This window comes from Manacus vitellinus, unplaced genomic scaffold (assembly GCF_001715985.3).
Source record: "Manacus vitellinus isolate BGI_N305 unplaced genomic scaffold, ASM171598v3 scaffold_3_pilon, whole genome shotgun sequence".
Lineage (NCBI taxonomy): Eukaryota > Metazoa > Chordata > Aves > Passeriformes > Pipridae > Manacus > Manacus vitellinus.
Genome location: NW_021940535.1, coordinates 924,755 through 951,498, shown reverse-complemented (window position 1 = coordinate 951,498; position 26,744 = coordinate 924,755). Strand labels below are relative to the sequence as shown.

The 26,744-nt window shown below is 37.5% G+C and overlaps 1 protein-coding gene and 2 long non-coding RNA genes across 13 annotated transcripts in view; 1 reads left to right on the top strand and 2 right to left on the bottom strand.

Annotated features, from left to right (window-relative positions):
* Positions 1-166: 166 nt before the first annotated feature.
* LOC108640179 lies at positions 167-16,968 on the bottom strand. Of its 2 annotated transcripts, none has more exons than XR_001920968.1 (3): positions 16,728-16,968; positions 870-1,028; positions 167-200 (listed from the first exon to the last, which is right to left on the bottom strand). It is a non-coding gene; the product is annotated as an uncharacterized LOC108640179 (long non-coding RNA). The 2 variants fall into 2 exon arrangements; XR_001920967.2 differs by lacking the exon at positions 167-200 and adding an exon at positions 601-787.
* A 398-nt stretch (positions 16,969-17,366) lies between these two features.
* GOLGA4 (golgin A4) overlaps positions 17,367-26,744 on the top strand; it is a 73,135-nt gene continuing 63,757 nt past the window's right edge. For 7 of the 10 annotated variants that reach the window (XM_018075263.1, XM_029961796.1, XM_018075268.1 and 4 more), the window contains exon 1: positions 23,533-23,622. The gene's annotated coding sequence lies outside the window, so the exon portion shown is untranslated. Of the gene's footprint in view, positions 17,396-23,526; positions 23,623-26,744 lie in introns of those variants that run through there. The other 3 variants (XM_029961798.1, XM_029961797.1, XM_018075272.2) reach the window with 2 other exon arrangements.
* On the bottom strand, positions 20,521-26,615 carry LOC108640180. The gene is made up of 3 exons (XR_003916008.1): positions 26,579-26,615; positions 23,512-23,602; positions 20,521-20,557 (listed from the first exon to the last, which is right to left on the bottom strand). It is a non-coding gene; the product is annotated as an uncharacterized LOC108640180 (long non-coding RNA).

Sequence of the window (26,744 nt, the reverse complement as noted above, 5' to 3'; positions counted from 1 at the left end):
TCACCGCGGGCCGTGCCGCTGCGTGCCCATTGCCCGCAGGGCACACACGGCACACCGGCGCTTCGCAAGGCTTACGTGGGTGGGTGCCCGGCAGGGGTCATGGGTAAAAATCCAATGCAAACATTTGCGGCTTATCTTCTACTGGCCCAAACACGACTTCTGTACTGTCAAAACTGGAATATATGCAACCGTCACAGTCCCTAAGGATAATATACAGAAAAGAAAGAAATAACTATACCGTTACATATATTCCAATTTATACAAAAAACCCCCAACTAACAGTCGTGAAACTTGCTGAGATTCTGCTATGAGATACACTTGGGATCAGATCTGTAGTAGTTTGCTTTTCAACACCTCTGTCATTAAGTGCAGAGTGCCTCTAAGAGTGTAGAGATGATTAGAGGAGATGGCATTTTGTATGTTAGAAATCGCACGGGAATGAAGAAGCACTGTTAAAATGACAAGATAAGACTCAAACCCATGCACCAGAGTCCTTGACAGAGTTCAAATGTCTTACTAAAATAAGCCCAAGTGGATGTACATAAAGTAAAGAAAAAGGGACATGCAAGTGAATTAAATCTATTAAAGTAAATGTAAAACAACTTTATTGTGTTTCATCAGTACTTTATAATTTTCCATGTGAGAAACCCTACACTGTCTCTATCTTTTTCCTCAGCTCATCATACAGCATAGCCTCGCGATGCTTATTTTTAACATCACATTGATTTCTGTAGTTAAAGATGATCTCACTGGAGGGAGATGAAGTAGAAAGTTTCTCATGGACCATCTGTAGAAAACACCAACAAAAATTACCAGTTTAAAATCTTCATTTTTATTTGATGTTTATTCTTGCAGAAGGGCTCACTTACTGATTGTCTGGGCTTTTTGGAGAATCTTCATTAAAAACAGCTTGGGTCATTTTCATTTGGCCCAGCTAGTGGGAGTAGTCTTTTGTTCACTCTTGAGTAGAGGGTTTGCATAGAATCTTCTGAAATGTGGGATGTCTCAGGTCTGCAGGGGATGATTCTCTGTTAATGTATATAAAGAGCAATTTTTTTTTTTCAATCATATGTACATTTTTCTATGATGAAGTGTTGATATTTTTATACCATTAGTCTTTTAATATCACAGATTTAACATTTTTCTGTAATGATACAGCGAAATGTCTCCTTTAGAGCAGACATGCATTTTTGTCACTTGAAAGAACAGTTGTTTACTTGGCTGAAAAGCAGTGCACAGTTAGAACAGGCAGTGGTACAGGATGTCACAGTAGCAATTCTGAGTTCAGACACATTAATGAGTAACTAAATGGTCAGGTTATATGTAGTTTCATTATAAACCTTCATTTAGAAGCCAGAAAATGAAAGTTATGTTTGAACTTTTGCTATGAAATGACTGCAGTTACAAAATATACAATAATTTATGAATACTCCTTGATCAAATTATTAGTGAAGCTACTATAAAACTTGCTCTAATAATAATCAATTTCTGCTTAAAATAAGTAAATGAATAAAGGAGGTATCACTGGATGTGCCTTTGAATATTTTTTCTCTTCACTCTTGTCTTCTTATACAGTAGGTTAGTATAGATCCCTTGCCATATGTAATTGAACTTGCTGCTTTACTCTCTCCTTTCCCTTTTCTCTGAAAATCTCTCTCTAAAACTGTTTTGCTCAGTTGAGGCAATCCATGGGTGAAATCTTAGTTTTTTCTGGAGTGATTGTCACTTAAGAAAGTATATCTAGGATGAATCTGTATGTCAGTTATATGGAATACTTTCAACAATGTCAACTTCCTGCAATAAATTGTATACAGTTGTAAAGAGATTTTGTCACTGTAACAGCTTCTATGAGAGAAAAAATGTGTTTTTTCTGCAATGTTTGCTATTTGGGCCGTTCTGAATATCTTTGGGTTGTTTTATCCCACTTTTTACATTTCTAATCTTCCCATGAATCTTTTGTTTAGTGAGTATTGCACCTTCTGGTTAAGAATGTAAAACTGATGGCACACATGTAAGATTATAGTGTAACTTAATCCCTAACGTCATTCCATATATTTTCTGTAATGTAGCCTCCCTATTCTCTCTCTCCCTCTCACCCCTGCCACCCTCCCTTTTTGGAAAGAATAACTTCCATCTATTAGTTTAAATGCTAGATTGGTTTACTAATGGAGACTGATTGGTTTAGGAGCATTTTAAGAAGTTCTAACCACATCCATTGACTTATTTCTCTCTACATTTTGTGCTCTTACTTTCCAGTTGTTTATCTCTCCTCAGGTCAGATACCATCACTCAGCAATTCATTTGGCACAATTGAACATAATTTTTTTCCCCAGCTCTCTCTCTTTTGGAGATTCTCAGTGTTGTTAGTAATTGCTTGTTACCCCCTCCCCACAAAAAGGAGTGTTACAGTACTCACTTGTGACAAGTGGAAAATCAGCTTTGTGTGCCTATATGGTAAAATAAGTGCAAACTGCTTTTGTAATGTAGGGAACAAGTTTTCCTTGATTTTTTGTTTTGCTTTTCAAAACAGTTATTGGATGTGCTTATAGGAGCTTCTGCAGGCCCTTTTAGTCCTGTCCTCCCCGACCTTTTCTTAAGAGTTTAATTTCTGCTAAAGGTACATTTATGTCATCAGATACACAGACACATATTAATGTTTTCAATTCCAGCATTTATATGTGTTTTAAAATTTCAAGAGGAAAAGAAGCAAAAAAGATGCATTGCCTTCCTTGGATGATCTTTTGTATGTGATCTTCTCTGCACCAGTTTTTTAACTCTGAAATTATAAGAACTCAGAATGTATCTACAAAATATAAGGTCTGGGGAACTATAACAATCAGATAGTTTACATCCTAAGTTAAGTATAAAAGTTAGATAAACAGAGACTGGGCAGTTTAAAATTAAATTACTAGACTAGTAGAATATATTTTTAGTTACAGGAAAAGTAAATAGAGCAAAAGAAGCAGTAATTCTGTGGCACAGTCAAAAGATCTCTAAAAGTACGCAGTACCAGTTCTGTTGAAGTACTTGGCATTATTCAAAGTAATGTTGCTTTTCAGTCACATTCAAAGCAATAAGTAAACGGTTGCATGACTTAACTTTAAATGAAGGGAAACAATTTAAGACTTTAAAGAAAATATTTGAAATAGTTATAAAGCAGAATGCATGCAGACTGTATGCTGAACATAATCAGGAAATTCTTTATTTAAATCTTTCGTAGAATTCATTGGGGTACTATTATCAGGCTTTCTATGTAAGGTTTTTGCATATAGATAATGTTTACCATGTAGTGGAGATAAAACAAGCATTCAAAATCTTTGTCTGCTTGGTGTGGGGATATGCACATTTCTCAGCTGTTCTTGTAGGGGTTAATGTAGACTAGAAAATTTCTGATATTGCTAGGTAGCCGCAGAATCAGTGAGATTTAGTTTTTCCCTTTACCTGATTTATTTTAGCACTGCAAAAATCTGTAGGGCACAGTAGGAATTATGTCTATACATATGCATTTTGATGGGGATTGGTGCTATCCAGCAGCAGAATTGCATGAGTTGTTTTGGTTCAGATCCATTGCATCCTCAGCAGGGAAAAGGTTAGACTGACTGTTGAATAGCTTTGGGAAGAGCTAACTGAAAAATTTGTATTCCAATGTTTTCCCCAAAATCTAGACATCCAGGTAAATGCAATCTTTTGTAGAAAACTTCTGTTTTAACACAGGTTAGGTAATTGACCAAACACTTGAAAACAGAATGCTCCCCACTTTCTAGATTTTTATTTTCACTGTTTTAGTAATTTTCTGGTTGGTTGGTTGGTTTGGTTTTGCATTTGCCTTTTTTTAAAGTCTTTCAGAAATAAGCACTAGAATAATTTGGTTTATGTTTAGAGTGTGTTTATAGGAAGATTCTTTTTCTTAATTGCTATGGATTAGTATTATTGTTAATATAGCAAAATTTTAAGCACTGGAGTGCTCTGAACAGTGTCCCAATATCAGCTTGTTAGTAAGAATTAAGGGGAAGATGTGTTATTTCAATCAATCCCAGGTAGATGTAGATAAATTATGAAATATCTTAACAAGGTTTTTGGACTAGGAGTTTGTGAGAAACCTTCTTATTTGTAAAGAAAAAGTGAAACTATATTCTGGAAAAAAATAATTTAAAAATTAAAGTTTTACTTTGAAAGTGTTTATGTAAGACATAGCAATATATTTAATTTTCTTATAGAACTTTATTATTCCATTGTAATAACAACTAGAGATCCAAGTATCATCATCCTTCCAGACCTGACACATGTAATGCTAAATGTCCTTATGTTCTGTTCTATAAATATAGAAATATTGATAAATTCCTATGCTAAGGTCCTTCTGGAAAACTCAGTGTGAAGCCATGATCTATTCTTTATGTGCTATATATCCCCAAGAAGGATTTTGTAAATGTTAGTTGATTTTACTACTACCTTCTTTGTAGGCTTAATCACCATCACTTCTGGTCCAGTTATTTTACAGCGCCTGAGCAGTCACTGGCAATGGCAGCTATGGATGCTCAGCACTCCTGAGAGAAACAGCCCATTCCACTTAAGCAGATTGGGTTTAATAATACTATTTTCTGAATTGAAAATCAGAAAGCTGGGAATTAAGTAATATTTTTCTGTAAGGTACATGCACCTAAGATCTAGGGCAAAACCGGCTTTACCAGGTCATGTTAGAGCAGATAATACCTCAAATGCTTGAAATTTTAGGTCTATCATGCTGTACAAGTGTTTGTTGGGGTTTTTTTGTGTGTTTTTTTTTTAAAGGTGAGTCTCTATTCTGAACATTTTAGAGAAATGCAGTGTTAACAGAATTCAAACACTAGGTATCAATAAGGGAGAAGAAAAATGTGAAAAGTTCACAGAAATGTTCATAATGATTAATTTAAAATAAATACAGTTTAAACCATGTTCTACTTGCCCGTAAAGCTTAACCTGATGAATTTTGTTTTTAATTTAATAATTTACTTTATATAGAATTTTAATACAGCATATCCCTCTTTAGTCTTTCTTATGGCAATATGCAGATCTTCTCTTCAACTAGAGAATGAAGCTACCAGGAGACTCCAGATGTCTGGTTGTAACATTCAAACTGGCCAAAGTAAAAAGTGAATATATAATATGAAAATACTTAAAACAAATTAATTAAACTAAATTAAATTGATAGTATTCTTTTAAATGTACAATGCATTTTAGAGCTTGAACATACTTGATTACTTAGATTTTTGTAACAAATTTCTCTTTGTGTACTTCATGTTGAATCTTCTGGGGATTATGGCAGCTCAACCTTTGTGAGCTAGCAGTAAAAAGCAAATATTCATGTTTCTGTATGTAACGTGTTTTGATCTAAAATAAACTTTATTGTTGTAGAATTCTGTATTTGATTCATGAACAAGAAAAGATTATTTGCAATTTCTGAGGTTTTGACTTTTCAGGAGTTATTAAGATGATCTTGCAAATAATCATGATTGCTAACGGACATCCTAAATTACACCTATGCAACTCTGTGAGACTTCTCGAATTGTATTAGCAAAGGTCAAACCAATTGAAACAGAGTAAACAAAGCTTTAGATGATGCAAGTGAAAGAATGTGTCTTCAACTGTTTCTAGGCTGAGCAAATGTAAAAGCACTATAAAAGCAAGCAATGTCACTCTCAGTATATACTGGACAATTCTACTTCCAGGCATGATTTAATTCTGAAAAGTGACAGGACAGTCTTGTTCAACATTTCTGTAGGATTTGAAAGGAAAGCCAGTTAACTTTTGTGATGATTCATGCGTGAATATTTTGCACACTTACTATTTGACCAGCTCAGCTAAATAAGTGAGGGGGAGCATACACAAACTGGATTATAGTTACTTGTGCAGACTTGTTTATTAGCATCCACTTAAGAGAGACAGTTGGTTACTTATGCAACCTGAGCTCAGCTTGCACAGATGTCACCAAGGGCATACCTTTAAAAAATGGGATTACACAACTGTAATGAGAACACTGTTTGGCAGGGAAAACCATTGTTACAGGAAGTGAGATGAAAGCAAAAAATAATGCCGGGTGATTAAAGGAGCCAAGGTTTGTTTTCTATGCCTGGCAATTTTCTTGTAGAAGACCCAAAACCCCCGAAACACCCACCCTACCCTATCTCTCTGCATGACTGCAGAAAGCATATCTGGTGTCAGAAGCAAGGCACAACAAATACGGATTTTTTTCATACTGTTTTTATAGGAATTTTTCAGAATAAAGCTATACTTTGAACCATGCCTTAAGCTTTTATGCAACAACTTAGCTTTGCTACTTTATTATCTACATCAGCTGATTTAATCACTTAAGACTGAAAACAAATACTTTTAGAATCTGTTAATAACAACAGAATGGGTTAATCCACCAATTTAAGTATCCTTCAAATCACCAACAGAAATTGTAACTTTTGGTTTTATATATATAATAGATTAGAACATCATAAACTAATAAATTAAATATTAAAACTAATGGAGGCTAAATGGAATCTCAGACAGGTCCCAGTGTCTAATGACAAGCAATTACTTAAATAACCATTTCATGCTTCACTAAAGATGTCATGGTACACTTCTAACTCTCCATGTCTGCTTTGCTTCAAAACCTTTGAGAAAAAAAATTAAATAGTCACCAGACCAGTGTAAGTAAGATGTGTGCTGACTTTTCAAGCTTTGCCTGTTTCCTGAGGGACATAAATTCAATTCAGTCAATTCCTGGTAAGCAAGACAGCCATGCATATTTTTAGAACAGCCAGTTCTGCATCTGCGTTTATCTACTTTTTTATGTTGGCCGAGTTGCTTGTAAAAGATGGTACCAAATATAACCTGTAGGATGATAACTGCTTTCTAAACATAATCAGGTTGATTGAAACTACATAGTAGTTGTTGTGTTCCTTGTAATTTGTCATCAGTAAGTGTAGAAGTAATGTCTCCAGTATAACCTAGAACAGGAAAAAAAGTGGCTTCCCATCTACATGTTGTTACTGATAAAACATGCACACCTTTTCTTAAAAAAAAAAAGGCCTCAGGGCAAAAAAAAAATAAATTGCTTTCATGCTGGAAGCAGAAAAACAGTAAAATATTTCAAATTAGCTATTTGAAGGTTGTACTTGTTCATATTTGTCAGTTTTAAATGAGTAGGATCCAGAAGGGCTACTAGATGTTCTGTAAAAAGTTATCCCAGATATTATTGAGACCAAGAAAAAAGTTGTAAGGGAGACATAGAATTGAAACTCATCTGAGTTATAATTGTTTTACTTACTGACTGTTTTTGGGCAATTTAATATAGGATGGAAGTGCAAAACTGAACTAAACTATTTTACTTCTTCCTTTGTCCATGCTAGGTTAATATGAGAAATGTGAGGGTTTTGCCTGGAAATTTTGTGACAAATCCAGAGGGTTTTAATTTGAAATTATTCCTTTGATAATGTCAAATAAGGGTTCAGAGTCCAACATCCAGCCTGGAAAGTAACGCCAGTGGCTCACCTAGCAGCTCTGACACCAGCGCACGACTGGCATGGTGCTAAGTCTGTGCAAGGTCAGCGGCTGGTGGGAGGCACTATGGGCTGTCGGGTGCCCCAGCCGTGAGGGTGCAGTGCAGGTGTTCCTGGATGCCCACCTGGGAAGCAACTGCTCTCCACCCTAAGCCAGGCAGCTGACTGAAACCCAGGACTGAGAACTCCCTGGTTTAGCACAGAGAAGACAAAGGAATGGAGTTTGCAGGGGTATAGTAGAGGTAAGAAGAGAGAGAAGTAGGTGCAAAAGTATAAGCTGTTTGATCAGCTGATGAAAGCTGCTGGTGTTCACAGCCTCTTGCTAGCAAGTTCTTGCTGCAGATTGTTGTAGTAAAAGCACTTGGTAGGTCAGGATCACAAAGATGTGAAGGTTTTTATACTGGTGTACTGAAGACCTGATACTTGCTATCCTTAGCAGTACCACTGCTCTCACTTCTCAATACTGTGCTGTCATCTCTACAGTGATGCCATTTTCTGATCCTTTTTCTCTTCTGTATTTGCACTGTGAGGTCTGATTTTGAGTTCCATGTTTGAATTCTCTTAGAAGTTTATATTTTCAGTATTTATACTTTTCCCTATTTCCAAATATGTCACCAAACAAAAAAATATTTAAGTGTTTAAAATAAAACAGCCAGAAGATCATGTTAAAAAGCAAACAATTAATAGTTTTTATTTAAAAACTATAAATACTGTGTTAACTCATGTACTTGACAAGTTTCTCATTCTTGAAGCATTTAATTTCCATCAAACCTCTTAAGTGTATTCAGTATTTACATTCTTCTCCCTCCCTTCCTAAAATCCATATGCTCTGGAAACACTGGAGGCAAACCTCAGTTTTCTGTGCCTTCAGTATTTCTATCTTTGAGCAGCCTTCACCTTTGAGCAGTCTTATTGTTAGACTAAATGAACAAAAGAACAAAAGTCTTCCACTACAGCAGAAATTAAATTAGTTTCATTATCTAGAAGTAAAATTCCAGTTTTCATTAATGGATTTTATTTCATAATAGTTAAATTTCTTGTCCGCAGTGGTAGCTCTCTATCCATTTATTATTTTCTTTGCACCATATAACAAAGCTTTTCACTTGATCTTTTCTGCTTTTATCTTCTTGGGGCATCTCTGCGTGAATGATGCAACTGGATTTATGTATATGAAAATCAGTGCTAAAACCCCACAAAAGTGCATTCAAAAAAGTGCAAATCTTTGAACTTAAAATTAAGAAATTTTACTTGCTTTTGGACAAAGAGTATTTCAAGACTGTTCATGTATCTGCTCTGAGTTGTGTTTGCGACCTATCACCTCTGTTTTCTTTGCTCTGAGGCTTATGTTGAGCAACCATTGTGTTTACCTGTGTGATGTCTGCTTTTCCAGTTTGCTTTTTGGAAACTAGGTATTGTCTGGAAGCAGCAATTTCTCTTTTGAACTCCGGAGAATAGCACCTTAATTCTGAATACTTGATTCTGAAGTATTTCATGCTGCTTAGGTAAGAGAAGTCACTTCTAAAACTGCTCACTAGTTTCATGGCAGGTTTGCAGGCTGTAAGGTGATGGCAGCAAGAGAATGTTTTAAAAGTATACACTGTGTACTCTAGATTACCAACACCACAGAAGCTAAAGTAGCCTCATTCATAGTGTTATTTCATAATGTTACCTCCCTATACATAACCTTCATACCTTCATAATCAAGCTCTCGCTTGAGTACATGTTAAATAGACTACACCAGAAGACTCCAAACCCCCTGTGGCTTGTGGGTACCATATTACCCAATGCAACTTTCTGACATTGTTTATAGCTATAAGAAATTAAAAGGTTGTAACAGAGAAAGAAGAAAAGCTGCATGTTACTTGCTTAGTATTTGTCCCTAAAGTACTTTGAAATAATAAAATTAACGAATGTATGAGTCTTCATATTGTGCCTAATTAGATTAACTTAAAACAATTTTTAGTACATGGAGGAAGAGAAGAAAACACTGCATGATTCATTTTGAACAAGAATTATATAATAATGTGATGCTGGTTAATGCATTATGACAGCATGTGAAGAATTATCTTTCTTCCAGTAGCTGAACAGAGCCAAAAGGAAGTTATGCCTTCCTTCTAAGTATTTGTGTGCATTTTGTAGTATAATTATGAAATTTTAACTGTTAGTAACACTTTTTCTCACCATAACCATTTTTTTCTCTTGTTTTGGTGTACCAACTGCAAAATTATCTTGGTGCTTTGGATCATGGCAGTTTATATTGAAGAAAGAAGTGAATAGAGGTCTAGAGAGTTACATGATGTAGAAATAACATTTCTAGCTATTTTTAGTGGTTATAGGGATGAACAGAATAAGGTAGGATAATAGAAGAACAATACATGACACTTTACTCTTGGAAATCAAAGACTAAATAACACTATTCTAGTCACTACCAGTAGGAGATAGAATTATATCTTGGTGTTTCCAGGAGTTCTGTGTATTCTGACTCAAGTAGCCATAGCAGGCCTCCCTGCCTGAGCAGGTCTGGTCTTCATCTCTGGTAAATAATTCAGAGTAGCACTTCTGTGAAGAAATATTATTACATGTGTTTAATAAAAAAAGAGTCACAGAGTAAAAATCATTCTGTAAATTCTTTAGTAAACATTATAACTCTGAGTTTCTTTGGCTGCACGCAAAGCACTGCTAAATCAGAATGGGAAGCTCACGATACAGTTCCTGGTTTCATAAGAAGGACCTGGCAGTGATGGAAATATTAAAAAAAATTGCTTGAAATCCTTTAATTTAGCCAGACAGAGTAATAAATGATACAGTTGTCTTGTTCTTTTTATGCCAGGCTAGTTTGCTCTACGTACAAATGTGTAGAATTTCTAGTATCTTTCTTGAGCTAACTTTTTGATTATGGCCTCTGTCTGACCAAACATACTGAATGCAATTTAATACTGTGGCTGTCCCCGTCAATGCAGCATCTCTCTTATCTCCCAAAGGTCTTATTCCAAATGAAGTTTCAGGTGCTGCAGGACAAGTTGAGGTCAGCCTAGTTTTTCATGATAGAATAGTTTGAGTTCATATTGCATTTATTATAAATTTAGCTGTATAATTGCAACCCGTAGGTTAAACTCCCTTCCCCTTTCAGAGCCATGGAAAAGTCCAGGTGGTTTGAAGGAAACTATCAGAGGAAATACTCACTTGAAGACTTGTCACTGTTTTGTGGTGATAAGCCTTTTTTTTTAAAGGTTTTTTTCTTCCCTTCTGTAAGCATAGCATTGTACTACTTCAATTACAGGCATCAGAGTTTATTTTGGATAGTTGGAAAACCTTGCTATTTAGAAAGTATGTGATCCATTTTAATAGATGCACTCATCAATAAGGAATATTTTATATTAGCAAATCAAGGTGGTATATTTTATATTAATAATGAAACATAACTATTCTGTGAGCTGTACCTTATATTTCTTAACCCAATGTCTCTGGCCTTTTCCATATAAGCAGGGAAAGACTTCACATGTGAGAGAGGAGTGTGGAATCAAAATGACAAAATAAGGTGAGAAAGTCTGACAGAGAACAGATTATTAGAATCTGAGTTTAATTTGAAATAGTGCTTGTTAAGAGATGAAGATGCAAAATCATAGTTGGAGCATTCTGAGCAGTTTGCTAATTGCTTCCCTTTTAAATAATACCTTTTTCAAATCAAAGATTCTCACATCTCAAGATTCTGCATTTGCAGTGTTGCTTTGCAGACAAGGGGGATAATAAAAAGGAGGCATGTCAGCATGTCATCTTTATGTACAGGTGAGCTCCTAGAAATGATGAAATGGCATAAGAATGCAGCAAGGGAAGCATCTCTTTTCATTATGTATGTATGCAGTTACATAACGGTGTCTGCTAGACCAAAGGTTTAAAAATATTTTAAATTATAAATCTGAGAACAGTATCAAATGGTCCATGTTTCAATCCCATATCTATCACTAAGTTGCTGTGCAGTCTCTTGAGTCTTCCAGAACTCACTTTGTTCACCTGTGAAATTATCTGTATTTTATGGTCATGCCATCAGATTTACCACACATTTGTTTCTAAAGCTCCTCAAGAAAGTCAGATAATGTATGCAAACCAATACTGAATAGTAACTGTGCTTTTGTAGTAGTTCAGCAGAGGTGATGAAGTATTCACTACTTTCAACTGAAAGGCAAGTGACTTTTTATGTAGAAGTGCCTTATGCCTGTTATTGAGAAGTTAGGCATGAAAGAAATTTCAAGCCTAAAGCCCTTGGTCTCTTCAACCAGATACTCCACCCTACTCAGTGGGTGGCAAAGCTTGTAGTAAATCCTAGGAGCTAGAAAGGGGAGTTAAGAAGGATGAGAAACATTGCCCTCCAAAACATTTAATTGAAAAGTATGAGTAGTAGGGAATTGAGTATGCTAATACTCAAACAACAATATAGCAGTATTAGGATATTATCTTAAATGCTGACAAGTTCCTAATCTGAAACTGCTTGAGTGTTCTTATAGATGTGTCTTGAATTCAAGCACTAATTGATAAATCTAGCTACATAAAACTGTTGTCTTTGTGCTTTTATACATAATGGCTGTGTGCAATCACAGAAGAAAAATATGTATTTGCTTTATTTTGTATATTCTAGGAACTGTGATGCTGGGAATTAGTTTAATTATTCCTAAATTGCTGTTTTCTGTATTCTGCATCTATCAGTTTCATAAATCTGATGGCCTCAGAAGGAAAGTGAATATTTTCCTTAATGACCTACCAAATTAGACAGTATTGTAATTGGGAAAAAATACTTCCTGATTCTCCTTGAAATAGCTCCTTACCTTGACTCTTGCAAATGTTATTAAGTACATTTCTTTAAGAATCTGTTATGCTATGACTTAGTGACTTCTCTCAGCTGTGAATTCTGCTGGGTACAGCATCTCCAGTGATGTGGTTTTAGATGTTCTGCATTTTAGCTAAAGGAATCACACATATTAGGCGGTTTTTTAGGTCTTCCCAACTCACTGTCTCAATATCTTTGCATGTATTTTTAGCCCTGCTGACTAGAAATTATTAAGTAAAATCATTTGCTGTTTCTTAATGATAGTTTTTAAGGGGCAAATATTATCACAGACTCAGAAAAATCCCAGCAGTCCCAGTTGTGATTTAAGAATGTGTATCTCAGTATTCTTAAAAAGCACCTAAATATGCAGTCATTTCTTTCACCTTTCTATCACCAGCTGGGCAAGATAAGAGAAAGACTAAAGATGTGTTTGCAGGAAATTGGGTAGGATCACTATTCATTAAAATATCAATAGAAGCACTGAGATGCAAAATAGCTTGCCCACCGTGGGTGACGAGGGCACTGGGAGATCTGGGAATAGATCCCAAGTCTCCTCAAAATAAAGCCATTCCTCTCTCCTGAGGAATCTGTCTTCGGGAGCAAGTTATTGTCTCTTCTTAGATACAAGGTCCCTACCCATATAGATTTGATTTTTTTTTTTTATTTACACTGTGATTACAGAAATAAGAATAAAAGTACTCAAGTGAGCATCTGCTGCTGGCTAATTTAAAATCAAACTCATGATTAGCATCACTATTGATAAAAACGATTGCCGTTTTATAGCACTGTTGGCTCTGTTTTCTTGGCATTCAGAGTTTTTAAGGTACATTTAAGTAAAATAGAAGTTAGGAGAAAGGTTTTTGACACTCTAGACAAAGCAGAAGAGAAACACCACTTAACAAGGTATTGATAAAATTAAAATCTTTGTTTTAGGAAAGTCAGACTCTTGAAGGATCAAATCCCGTCACTCACTTTTAAATATTCCCATTCAAAAAAAGATGTCTCTAGTGAGCCAGTTTACTGCAGTGGTTCTTAATAGTCTTTCTTCAGTGGCCAAGCTTGCACTTTGTACTTTTGGAAAGAGAGGTATATGGCATGAAATGTGATCTCTGAACAATTTTCCCACTAGAGCAGAGAGATTGTGTTCCCTCCCAAGGTGCAGAGGAGCAGTGCCTGTCAGCTTTTCTTCTCTCTGAAGCGAGTTAATTCCTCTTGGCTTCCCAGTGTAAACAATTGTGGCTTTTAGGTTACCTTTCAGTTTTTTCAGACAGTGCTCTTGCTCTTTTCATAGCCTTGTGCATTTTGAACACACTCACATATCTGACTTTTCCCTCACGTCACTCACCATCTTTATTCAAATGCCTGTTAATGAACCTTTTTCCTCCGTTTTACCTTAACTGAGATCTGGGCACTACAGATGAATATATGAATGCACAAATAAATAGCATAGACTGTTTGATATGAAGTCAGGCACATGGTAAAGAAATTTAATATTTGATACCCAGCAATTACTTAGAGCAGCTTATACTTTGTACACAAAAGGATCATACAGCAGACATAGAAACTTTGGGTTTAGTCAGTTCCCTGACCCGAATGTTTTTAAACTTTTATCCCATTTTTGGTATAGTTTTGCATTTGTAATACTGACAGTGACTCTGCAAAGGCATAGTTATAATCTCCAACAACACTGTCATCTGGTGGTGGTTGTAATTCACAACATTTAAATAAAAAAGTAAAAATAGCAATCAGATCAGGCTAGAAAAATGCTCTGATTATCTATTTATACTAAAGCTTTTAGGGTTCTAATCACAGCACTATAAAGGATTTTGCACAACGATTTCTTCTCATTCTGTGGGCTGCAGGTACAATGAATTACCATAATTTTCACTGCACTGTCAGATAAAACTGCTGTCTTATGTAATGTTTGTGATCAAAATACTTCCAAACTGAAACTGTTTATCTGTGCATCTATGCATGGTACACTCCCTGACTGCTTTAACATCAACAATAGTATTTTGCATTTTATGAGTAGGAGTAGAAACTGCAAATATTACCAAATGCAACATTCCATAAACTGTAAAGAACAGTGGTGTGTACATAAGTTCTGGACAATAACTTCTAATACATGATCAGTGCTCCCTTCTGCTTAGGTTTTTTTACTCTATTACCAGTTCTTGTTAATTTCTTTTTAAAGTAACCCCCTCAATGTCAAATATTATCCAGGCAGAATAATAGGAATATTCAACGTTGTTTTAACAGCAGGATGATGAAATAAAGAAAAAATCAAACATGAAAAACCTCCTTTCCAAAAAATATGAACCAACATTAAAAATTTATCAGAAATGTTACATATATTATGTTACATCGTTCTATGTCTTTTAATATTTGTGTTGGATGACTGGATTGAAAGAACTAGCTGCTAGCAAATTCATACATCTTTGACAAAGTAATTGATTTTGAACGTGTGGAAAAGAGTATTGAAAGACATATTCATAATTCATACCCATAGCTTTTTTATGACTTCCAGAAAGCTGCAATAACTTAAAGACAGCATTTTAAAAATTAGCTTAGATTGGCTGAAGGCCATATGCATGAATACTTCAGCCATCAGTAGCAACTAAGTTACTGATTGAGATAGTATCAATACTCCCATTAACAGAGCTGCTTGTTAGCAAACTTGAAATAGCGCTTAGTCTATTATAGTTGAGTTTATAGTTAAGCAAATTGCTCACCAAAGACTGTATGTTCCTGAGCACTCTGAAATAAATGGCAACATAAAACTCCCGCTCCTGAGTGCCTCTGTCTCCCTTGCGGCACCTCTAGTTCTCCGGGGACTCAGCACAGTAAGTCAGCAGAAATTGCTTGGTTTTTTGTCAGGTTAGTTTTCTGCTGACTGAATACAGAGAAATGACTAAGGGAACAATCTGACAAGCACTGGAGCTAGCAAAAGGCAAGGAATGGGATGGCAGGAATGTGTGGGCCAGCATTGCTGACACTTAGAGAGAAGTCTAGACTGCTGTGAAAACATAGTCTTTTACATTTACGCTCTATTCCCTTTCCCACGGAAATAGCTTAACTGCTATAGATTTAATTTGGAACAGACCATAACCAGTGCTGTTTGCAGATATACATTTATCTTTCACAACACCATAATATCATATTTTTCTTGTTTAGTCTATGTTAACTGGTTTACTTAAGGAAGATGAAGGGCAAATCTTCACTTTCAACAACTACTTTTAATTTTACAAAGAAATCTACTAAGATCAGATTGGCCCTCTAGAAATAAGGTACTATTCAGTTAACTATGGGATTTTGACACTCTGTGTGTGTATGGAAGAATAGTTCCAGACATTTACCACAGGACTTCTGTGGGGTTTAGAGCAAATGCTTTGTATATTGCAATATATTTTAATCAAACTTGCCCAGATGCTAAAGTATTTACAGCCCTTTTGTAAGGCTTATGATAGGGTTTTGCAGAATTATCACATATGTCTTCAGAATTTGGATACTACTACTTAATGTGGGATACCACTTTGTATTATTGGAGCACTACTAGATACATAGCCACGTATCACAAAATATTGCTGGTTTGTACCAACTCAAAAGCACAGAAAGGATCACTACCACTTGCAGTTTATCTATAACTAAACAGTCTGCTGAAATTATTTTTTTTAACATGTTACAAAAAAAAAATTAGGAAAAACAGCAGTTTATGTTTGCTGTAGATGTATCTTGGTTATTTTTTTAGTCAGTGTAACAGCAAATGATCCATTTCCTATGCACTTTTTTTTCAAACTACTTACAGATTTCAGGAGCGTATTTCAGTGAAAACATTTCTGGGCGTTAGTGATTACTGCATGCAGCCTCCTGAGTAGGGCCGTATACAGAAGACCAGCGTGGTTCATAATTTCTTGCAAACAACACCATGTATTTCTTAACCTTCATACAGAGTCACTGTCAATACAGTGTTTCAAAATAGTCCCATTATTGGAGAATGAATGCTGGCTACTGCTGACAGCCCTCTGCATCTGTACGGATAGGACTGAACACACATGCACAAATGTCATCCGACAAGGGCTCTAAAGCCAGAGGCTTTAACCTAAAGCAGCCAAGAACATTTCCGCCCTACTTTCATGGGGACAGTAGCAAAAACAACTGTGGCAAACCCTGCCTTTCCACCCTCAATGGTACTTTAGTTGTAAACAGTATATCTCAGATTTACAAACAGAAGAGTATTCAAAAGGTTTTAAGGTGGACTGAACGAAAACAGCACGACTTTCTTATTAGCAGATAGGCTTTCAGGCAGTTTCAAAAAAGCAGCTGTTGAGCATTTAGTCAGAAGCTTTCACAAGCCCGAGAACCGAGCACCTTGTTGTTACCTTGTTGCCCGATTCTTCGGCTTGTGAAAGCTTGTCCGCGACACTGTCAGTACCGGCTCAGAAGGACTCGGTCACACGAGGACTTTAAGACCGTCAGCGTTCTGGCGGGGCGGAGGTACGGGGTCACACGGTACGGCAGCGCAGAGGTGCCGCCAGGTGGCTGCGGGCGGTTGTTACCGCTCCGTTTTCCCTCCCTTTTGACGGAAGCGGTGACTCCTTTCTGCCAGCTCCGTTCCCTGGACGGCACCGCCTCCCGCGCCCGCTGGGAGAGAGGCGAGGCGGCGCTGCTTCGCCGCGGTCGCGGCTGGAGTGCGGGCTTGGGGGAGGGGTGGCCCCGGGCATTGCGCTAGGAAGTTTGTACCTCGCCGCGCACCGTGCCGGCCAGGGCGCTCGGCTCCACGTTGGCCGCGCAGGCGCAGCTGCACTGCGACGTTGCCCTGGCCGCGGAGCGGGACCGAGCGCGTGAGCGGCGGCGGGCCTCGCGGGCAGGGGCAGTGGAATCGGTCCGGTCGCCCCCCCGGGCGCCCTCGCTGCCCACACGCTGCGCGAAGCCTAGTTCCTCTTCTCCGTCCCACCACCATGTTCACCGAAGCCTGAAGCAGAAGATCAGCGAGAGCAGACCGCCGGCCGCGCGGCGGGGGAGGACCACGGGCTTCCTCCCGCCGCAGGTACGGCGGGGCGGGGCCGGGCCACCGGGCCGTGTTGGGGCTTGTGGCGGCTCTCACCCCCACCGGGGCAGGGCCGCGCCTCGCCCGGGGAGATCTTGGTATCCCGTGGGCCGGTCGGACGGCGGAAGGGTCGGGTCATGCCGCACCGCGCAGGCCCAGCCGGCCTAGGGCTGCGGGCTCGGTCGGCTGGCGGGCGTCGCGCCCCGGTTTGCTCTCAGCGCTTCGCTGGAACTGTGACATCCAAGTTGGTTGTTACTGATCTGCTTCCTACCCTAGAAGCCTCTCTAGATGCTTCTGAGACCGTGGTTTGGCCACTCTACAAGGACGGTCTTGTGCAGGGATGTAAAAACCATCTCTTGTTTGAACATCAAACGGAAAGGGGATTTGTCTTTACTATTTAAAGTAATGACATTTTATGTGCACTGAATAATGATCCAACATTGACGTCTCCAGTCATCCTTCTGTCTCAGTGTTTATTCTTTCAGTTCTGTAAATTCTTTCTGTTTCCGTCCTTTACAGGGCTGGTTTGCTTTCCTCAACCTTATGTTTGCTTTTTGTTTTCACTGTGGAAGAACTGAGAATGTAGTATAAATCTGAGATCAAGGCATTTATTTTTTTGTTTTAATCATAATTTAATCGGTTGTTTTTCTTACATGTACTTTCAGGAAATTAACTGTTGGATTCTAGAAACTACCATTTTTAAATTATAATAATGCACATTATTTATGACATGAGTGCAGAGTATCTCTGTAAGTGATAGTGGCCAGAAAAATGTTGTGATGATTTCATATGTGCATTGAAACAGAATAAATTCTCTCTTATCAAATTTTGGGTAGAAGGGCTTCAACAAGTTGTCTTTGTATTGGCAAACTCCATGTTTATAGTGTCTGCCTGTGTGTCATCGCTGGGTTTTAAGTATCCTTTGCATCTTGGAATCTAAAAGAGTAAAACTGATTATTAAACTCTGTATCCTGTAAATGTTAAACTATAGGCAGGTAATTTGGTTAATTTGACAAATGGATGATCAGTTGTCTTGGCTTGATTGAGTGTAATTTGAACCGCTGGGAGATCTGACACTGCATAGTCTCAGTATTAAAACATGGTTTCAAAACTGCTGACATTCAACTATGTTGTATTTCTTAAATCACTCATTTGTCTAATAGAGGTAATATTTTTGAAAATGGGTTTACTATAAAGTTTTATGTAGTTTTTCAGTCTTAAGGTCTTTCACTGTGTCTTCTCTAGTTAGTGAAATTAAGTATGTTTTTGTTAGTTGCAGTTTAGAGTACTGTCCTGAACTGGCATGTGTGGTCAACTTTCAGTACAGTGCAGCTGCAGAGTTTACTGTTTTCAATAAACAGCAGTTGAATTATGATACCTTGCACACAGTATTGTAATCCACTTAGTTCAGGATACTCCGTGCATATGTTCAAGGGTTGGTACTTGCTGAAAATTGGCCTAGTGAATAAATTTGGGCCTGAGGGTACATGTGCACCCTCAACTCATGGCTTCGCGAACGAAGATTTGGGAAGGGCACTACCCACGTTTGTTACAAGTGTGTTGGTGGCTAAAAAGGCCAATACGAGATAGGCATGTCCGGTTGCAAAAGGCACAACAGAAAGACTCCTTAGGTGGTATACTCTGCAAGGCACGAATCTTTCTGCGTTTTCTTTTCTCCTCAAGGGTGATCCTGTGTGCTTTCTCAAAAGCATCAGCAGCGTTATAGATGGTGTGTCTCCTGGTGTCCAGATTGGAGGCCAGAGTAGACCAGTTATGGTGATCAATATGGCCAAGGCTGAGATGTTGTTTCAGGGAGTCCTTGTATCTTTTCTTCAGGGCTCCTCTCATGTGGCAGCCAGTGGCAAGTTCACCATAAAGCAAGATCTTAGGGAGGCAGTGATCTTTCATCCTTGAGACGTGTCCTGCCCAACACAGCTGTGTTCTCAGCAACATGGCCTCAATACTTGTGACTGCTGCCTGTTCTAGAACAGATGTATTGGTCACATAATCTGACCAGTGGATGTTTAGGATTGTACGGAGGCAGCGTTGATGGAAGTGTTCTAGGAGTCACAGGTGGTGGCGGTAGATGACCCATGATTCGGAACCATACAAGAGAGTAGACAACACTAAGGCTCTGTAAACACTGATCTTTGTACTTTTCTTCAAGTGTTTATTATGCCATACTCTTTTATGGAGTTTTCCAAAAGCACTGTATGCCTTTGCTAACCTGTTGTCTATCTCACGTGTGCACCCAACTGCGTAGTATATTGCAGTCTTTATCTGGCTGTTGTAATTAATGTTGTCAAATTTCCTGAAACCTGCTACAAGAGCTTTAACCTAGTCTATACAGCTAATCTGCTGTACTGTGGACAGAGCAGATCACATCATTTAAGGGTTGACATGAATGGAAAGGCAGAAGCATAAAATTACATCTGTTGTTTTATTTTTGTGTAAAATAGTTGTCTTGCAGTATTTTTTATGCTTCAGTTGCTTTCAAGTAACACTAGGGGGAAATTATAGTTGAATTTAATCTTAGAAGTAAAATAGGTTAGTCTTCATGTGTTATTTGAAAACAGATTCTGTAAACGAGGAAGGAACGAGAAGGTTTTGAGCCCTGTAATGTACCCGAGTCTTGCAGAAAGTGTGAGATATGGTTTTGTTACTTTGCTTTTAGTAATTCAGATCTTTAAAATGGATTACTTTCTGTTGAAACATTTTCAAACCAAATTTTCCTAACACTTTTAATTTCTTAGTTTTGTGAAACTTGTGTTTGCATTAATTTTTGCTCTTTTCTTCCTATACTCTGTTGTAGAGAGGTTTCACTCACCATGCCCTCTCTGCTCTATTCATGTCTCTTGCTTTGTGACGTAGAACTTGACATTTGTACTTTGGCTTACAGTGTCTTAAGACTAAATTTACTAACCTAAGACTGTTTAAATCTGGATGTAAAATTTCTCAAGTGTGACACTTTTTCTGAAGAGATGTTTATAGTCCTCCTTCTTTCAAATGAATGGTTGGTTAACTGATGTCATCTGTCAGATTGAGAATAGCTGCACTCTGCCCCTCACAGGCTGAGGAACACATCTGTTTCTAATTGCTGACAGAAAAAAATGCTATTGCAATTACAGGTGTCTTGGACTGATACTTGTTGAAGATTATTATCTGAAAAAGAGGGATGAAGAAAAAAATGAGACAGTCAATGCTTTTTTTGCCTTTTTTTTTTTTCATGCTGACAGACCCTAGCTGCCTGGCCCCCGAGTCAGGACCATGACTGCGGGAACATTGACTTTCCATTTGTGAACACTGAAATTGTAAGGGACCAGTTGTGTCAGTTGAATGTTTATATGTTCATGGTGTTGGATGGGATTTATCCAGAGTGCTAAGGAACTAGCAGATGTTATTGTAGGACCCCTCTCAATCATTTTGGGAACCTGGGGAGGTCCCTACTGACTGGGAGCTAGCCAACATTATTCCAGGTTACAAGAAGGGCATAAAGGAAAACCCAGGAAACTACAGACCTAACCTCAGGACCTGGAAAAATTATGGAGAAGATCATACTGGATGCTGTTGAAAGACATTTAAAGAACAGTGCAATCATCAGACACAATTAATATGGGTTCACAAAGGGAAAGTCCTATTTAACTGATTTAATAATCTTCTGCACTGTGGTCACCTGCCTGGTAGATGAATGGATGGTGGTAGATCTAGTTTCTCTGGGTTTTAGAAAGGCTTTTGATACTGTTCTTCCCAGTATCCTTCTGGATAAGTTGTCCAGCAGTGCAATGAGCTGGAACACAGTGCACTGGGTGAAGAATTGGCTGAAGGGCAGGGCTCAAAGAGTTGTAGTGAACAGGGAAGTATCTGTCAGGTGACCAGTTACCGCTGCTGTTCCTCAGGGCTCAGTTCTAGAGCCAGTTCTGTTCAATCTTTTTATCAGTGATCTGGAGGATGCAGTTGAATGCACAGGTAGTAAGTTTGGTGATGATACTAAACTGGGAGGTGCTACTGACTCTCCCACGGGACATGAAGCCTTGCAAAGGGATCTGGATAGCATTGGGAAATCACCAATGACATGAAACTGAATAAGAATAAAGGCCAGGTTCTGTACCTGGGATGGAATAATGCTGGACATGAGGCTAAACTGGGAGAGGAGTGGCAGGAGAGCAGCCCTGCAGAGGAGTTCCTGGGAGTGCTGGTTGGCAGAAGGCTCGGCAGGAGTCAGCAGTGTGTGCCCTGACAGCCAAGGGGACAAACCACATCCTGGGGTGCATCAAACACAGCATCACCAGCCAGCCAAGAGAGGTGGTTGTCCCCCTGTACTTAGTGCTGGTGCAGTCTCACCTTGAGTAGTGTGTGCAGTTCTGGGCCCCATCATTTAAAAAGGATGTGAAGGTGCTTGAATGTGTCCCGAGAAGGGCACCAGAGCTGGGGAAGGGGCTGGCAGGAATGGGCTCTGAGGAGAGGCTGAGGGTACTGGGTTTGTCTGGTTTGGACAGGAGGAGGATGAGGGGTGATTTCACTGCTCCCTACAGCTTCCTGAGGAGGGGAAGTGGAGAAGTTGTGTCTGTCAGGGGAGATTTGGACTTGACATGAGGATACACTTCTTTACTCAGAAGGTGGTCAAAACCCGGAGTAGGTTTCCTGGAGAGGTGTTCAATGTCCCATGCCTGTCAGTGTTGAAGAGGCATTTGAAGAGTGTCCTTAAAGCCTTGCTTTAACTTTGGTCAGCCTTGAAGTGGTTAGGCAGTTGGTCCCTTCTTACTTAACTATGCTATCCTGTTTCATCTCTTCTGGTCTAGCCATTTTCAGTTACTTAATCTTTCTGTTCCTTACATGAGATGAATACGTATTTTTTTCTGCGAAGCTCAGTGCCACTGAAATGACTGTAAATTGACAAGAAGTCTGAATGCAGCAGTGAAAACTGCAGAACTGTTAAGGGCAGGGTGAAGATATGTGTTGATGCTGCTTCTAAACAGTGACAAAGTGTTCATGAGCATTTGGAAATCAATTTCCTTCTGTATTATGAGGGCCAGAAATAATCTTTAAAACCCTGGCATTAGGTTGGGGGTAGCAAGAGAGTAGGCTTTGGCATGAATAGATCATCATTGTTTTACAACAAATATGAATAGTTCTGGTGTGAAAGGAATAAATTTGTAATATATTGGCATTAATTCACTAGTATCCACATTTTACAAAAAAGTACCTATAGATTTAGGCTATAAAGCATGTGTAACTATCTGAAAAACTGTGTATTTTGGTTATATCTTTTCAGTGGTCTGATGCTCTTGTCAGTCATGTTTTTGAACATCTAACTCTGTCTCATGAGGCAAGTGTTTTGCAAAGCAGAATTTATGTATGCAACCTCGGCAATGGTGTTGCAAAAAGTTGTTAAAATATTTGTTGTGTTTTGGTTTGGTGGTTTTTTTTGTTCATTCTGGTTATGTTGTAGAATATACCTAATGAGAGATCTTGCTAGTTACTTTTTTGCATATGCTTGTTGATACTTTAATGCTCATTACATTTATACTGAAAATTTTATATTTGAAATTTGAATTAGGAGGCTGGCAAGCTACATTTGGCTTAGGTTGGTGTGACTTGTTGGAACAGCACTCTACATGAAGTGGTAAAATTTCTGTGAATAGATGTTCAGTGCTGATAGGAACAACAAGTACATATTGACATAATAAAATGTGGCATTTTCTGCTGCCCTTTTTCATTGTTTAGATTCAATTTTATAAATGTTGTTTTTTCTTCTTTTGTCATTTTTTCTTGTTAAAAAGTAATCAGACGGTATTGCACTTGTAAATGCTTGAATCCCTGTCAAATTGCAAAACTTTTAATCCTTAAGTAACTGTACTATGTTGCTTGTGTTTTAAATGTGGTCTAAGAGAACTATAGTCAGAAATAATCAAAATAACCTATGTTGTTGCATGTTCTTGTGGCTGATTCGTGGCACATTCTGCTCTGGAGACAGAGGTAGAACTTGTCATTTACAATTTTTTTCTTTAAATAGTTCTAGACTAGGCTTTACTGAGATGCTATAGTTAGTAATTGCTGAAGTAAATTTGATACAGAATAATTAGTTCTGGACTTTAAGGTATTACTTGTTGACATACCTGATCTTTGTGTAGGTCCTTTCCAAATCACCTCCACCAACGGGCAACAGAAGTAGGACATCTTCATTTACAGATCAGAATGATGAAGGCACTGTAACACCGGACAAAGAGGTCAGTTGAGAACTGTTTTTCATCTTAAAAAAAAAAATCTAACTTTGTGTCCTTGCTTACATTTTTTTTAATTCCTCAATGTCACTATTTTCTGTGCATTTATAACTATGAATAGTCTAGTTTTTAACTTAAATGCTGAAGTGTTTAATATTAATAAAACAGACCTTTAAGCTTAACTCCAGATTAGGAAACTTTTTAAGTCTTTAGGTGTTAAAAATCTTACCCCTGAATTGAACTCAGTGAGGTAGTGGAACAGAAGTTACATTCAGAGAGACTAACTTTGGTTTTTTTTGCCTCTTTTGGTTGAAAAGTTAGGTGAATCCAGTTAACTGCACAGTTAATTTGAGGTAGATGATTGAAAAGATTTAAACAGAGCATTTGTGATTGTTTCTAACCACAACCACTAATAATTATCAAACTTAAACATACTTGCCCCACCCCCCCCCCTTCTCCCCCCAAAAAACCCAACCCATCCCCTTCCCAAAAAACCAAACAGCACACCAAAATGAGCCTAAATTATTAGTCATAAAATATCATTAAAATCACTATTAGGATAATAGGTAACCCTGGCTTGCATAGAGAAGATAATCTGCACTCATCTTTTTTCATATTGAGTACTGTGGCTCTTTTGAAGTGTCTTGATTAAAAAAATCAACAAATACAAACAAAAAAATTCCCTGACTTACTGAGCATGGAAATAGACTGGTAGCATAAAGGATCATTCTGTGAACTTTTTCAGTTTAATTTTTAACACCATGTTTTCTTCAGGAGATAATCAGTTATACCTGAAATTTTTATTAGATTCCATTATGAACGCTACCAATGATTACAGCTTGGCAGTTTACTTCCTGCAGTTGTAGAAATGAAAGGAAAAGCATGTCATGGTTTTGTTTTATATTTATTTTATATATATGAAATGCAATATTGAGTTTTCACAGCTATATCTATATGCGTATGTCTGTCTGTAATGACTTCTCCCTGTCCCTGGAGAGAGATCTCCCTGGAGAGAGATTCTGGTGCTCCAGAATGTCAGCAAACAGTGTCACCCTGGATAAATTATTGTTTTTCAGTAATTTCTGTTCTTAATGAAGGGTACAGAAGTAGCATATTGCCACATGAGAACTACCACTGTGGCCTGGCAGTGAGCTGGTGCTGAGAGTTGGTTACACTGATGACCTGTGTAAACAAAAGATTCCGTGCCTTTTTAAAATTTATTCTGTGTATCCATTGTATAATGTGCAGAGATTAATGAACAGATCTGACAAAGGTTTTCAGACTTTTTAAGCAGCAAAAGCTTAGTCGAATATGAAGTATTGAAGCCACGAGACAGTGATGTTCTTCTGTGCAAATGATTCACTATTTTTTGTCTGTCATTGACTTGGTGCTGCCTCCACAAATGGAAGAAATCTTCCTTTCTTTTTCAGTGGGAAAATAAAGGGAAAGATTCAGTGTAACTTACTGATTGATTGATTGAAAGGTAGAATACTTTTCCTTAACTTGTATTTATTTTTTAAGATGTTTGCTTTTATTCCAGATCAGAAAAAGGTATGTGATTCTGAAGGCTTATCTTCTTTTTCAGTTTAATCACTTGATTTAGTAAAAAACAATAGTTCTCTTCACAATTTGGATAAGATATTTAAAAGATAAATACATTTCCAAATTTTGTTGGAGGCTACTGACATGTCACCTGTATGTATAATGATTTCTGAAGTGTTCATAATTTCTATGGAGAGCCACTTATTTTATTAGATGTATGTTGTCCCCAGCAAACTCCGTTTTCAGACTGCTTTTACAGACAAACAGGAGAAATAAAGGATTTCCCACAGGACATGCCAAGTTACATTGGGAGAATATTAATCTCTAAATACAGGGGTTAGACTGGAGTGATTGGAGAGGCAGAAGGAGAAATAAGATTAAGACTGGTAAAAGAGTACTAAAATGCCCTCAGATTTACAGTTATCCTTGGTCTTAGTGTGCTGCCATGACAATTTTACTTGTGAAACATATCCTTTAATTAAAAATTTAGAAAGTAGTCAAGTGCTAAAGGGATGAAAACCTCTTACTTTTTTTGTAAGGACTGGTTTTACATCAAATGGAAAATATTACTAAAAGTAAGTTTAAATTATTAAGACATGAAATTTAATTTCTCTAAATTTTTTTGCAGTGTTCTCATTTCACCAGGCAGTTATTCTATGTACAGGTGTCAATGGCAGTGGCATTACAGTGAACTGTTGGACCGTGTTTAATACACTAAAAATATTTGGTTGTAGAGTATCATGTGCTAAAGTGTTTTTGCAGTACATGAATAATTGCTAACCCTTTTACTACTGAAAGCTAAGCAAAAGTAGTTTTTCATCATGTTTTCTGTCTTCCCTGTGGCTGTGTTTTAGTATGTCTTCAATAATCATGATTTTTGATTTTTACTTCTGTAATATCAAAGTTGCAAGTATTGCATGTGAAATCCTTGATTTACACTCAGAATATTTTTATAATAAAAACAATTTCAGAGTGAATTACAGTTGTAAATGACAACATTAGTCTGATCAAAGAATTATAATAAAACATACATGCAAACATTCTTGCTTTATATTCTACAGTAATAAGATTTTTTTTATTTTTCAAAATTCCAAAATGTTATCCGTTTAAAATAAACCTACAATTTATATGCTCCATTTGTGGAATACTAAGCAGGTTTCTTTTCCACACCAACTTTCTTCTTCAGATTGTATTTTATTAGATCTGTGGATCTTCAGTGGCAGTGTTACAGAGAAACTCATAATTTTTTCATGTATAAGGAAAAAGAAGTCTGTCTAGTTCTGTAGCTCATATATACAGTGTGAGGTAAAAGCATCTATTGGTACTCGCATAGAACTTCTTCAGAAAATTTGCATATCAGATACTTTCTGACTTCATATGTTGCCATTTGAAAGGTCCTAGATGATTAAAATATGCTTACTTAGTGCTTCCAGTCTTTTCTGGGGAAGAATAGTGTTTATTTTTCAACCTGTTACTGCATTCACTCTGAAACAGAATTTAAGGTGAAAAGCATCAGTTATATTCACTATAGTTGCTGGAAGTTCAAAATTTTCTTTTTGTTCTACCATATACTTACTTAAAAGTCG